Below are 369 nucleotides of genomic sequence, written 5' to 3'. Positions count from 1 at the left end.
GATCAAGAAAGGTCTCCCTTGCTACCCTAACAAGTAGCTCAAGATCTGGAGAAGTGAGAGCCATAGGTTTTATAAGTAGCTCTTCCGTCACATGTAACCACCAAAGAGAGAATCCAATCAATAAGCAAGTTATGAGAACAAATCGAATATCCCTAAGATATGCATGAAGAAGAGCATCGGCTAAGCCAAATGCTTTGATTCTGGATGTCCTTCTCCCCGAATCTGCCAATCCTATCTTTCGATCTGGAGATCGAACTAAATAGGAATCTTTCCCTACTTTTGGTATCTTGAAGGGTATTCTATTATGATCTGCAGTAGTAGGTACCCATGGTCTCAAACAATATGCAGCTGACCAGCCTCCGGTAGAAT

Source organism: Phoenix dactylifera, chromosome 17 (assembly GCF_051530095.1).
Source record: "Phoenix dactylifera cultivar Ajwa chromosome 17, Ajwa_hap1_PhDact_Kaust_v1.1, whole genome shotgun sequence".
Lineage (NCBI taxonomy): Eukaryota > Viridiplantae > Streptophyta > Magnoliopsida > Arecales > Arecaceae > Phoenix > Phoenix dactylifera.
This window is presented reverse-complemented; position numbering follows the sequence as displayed.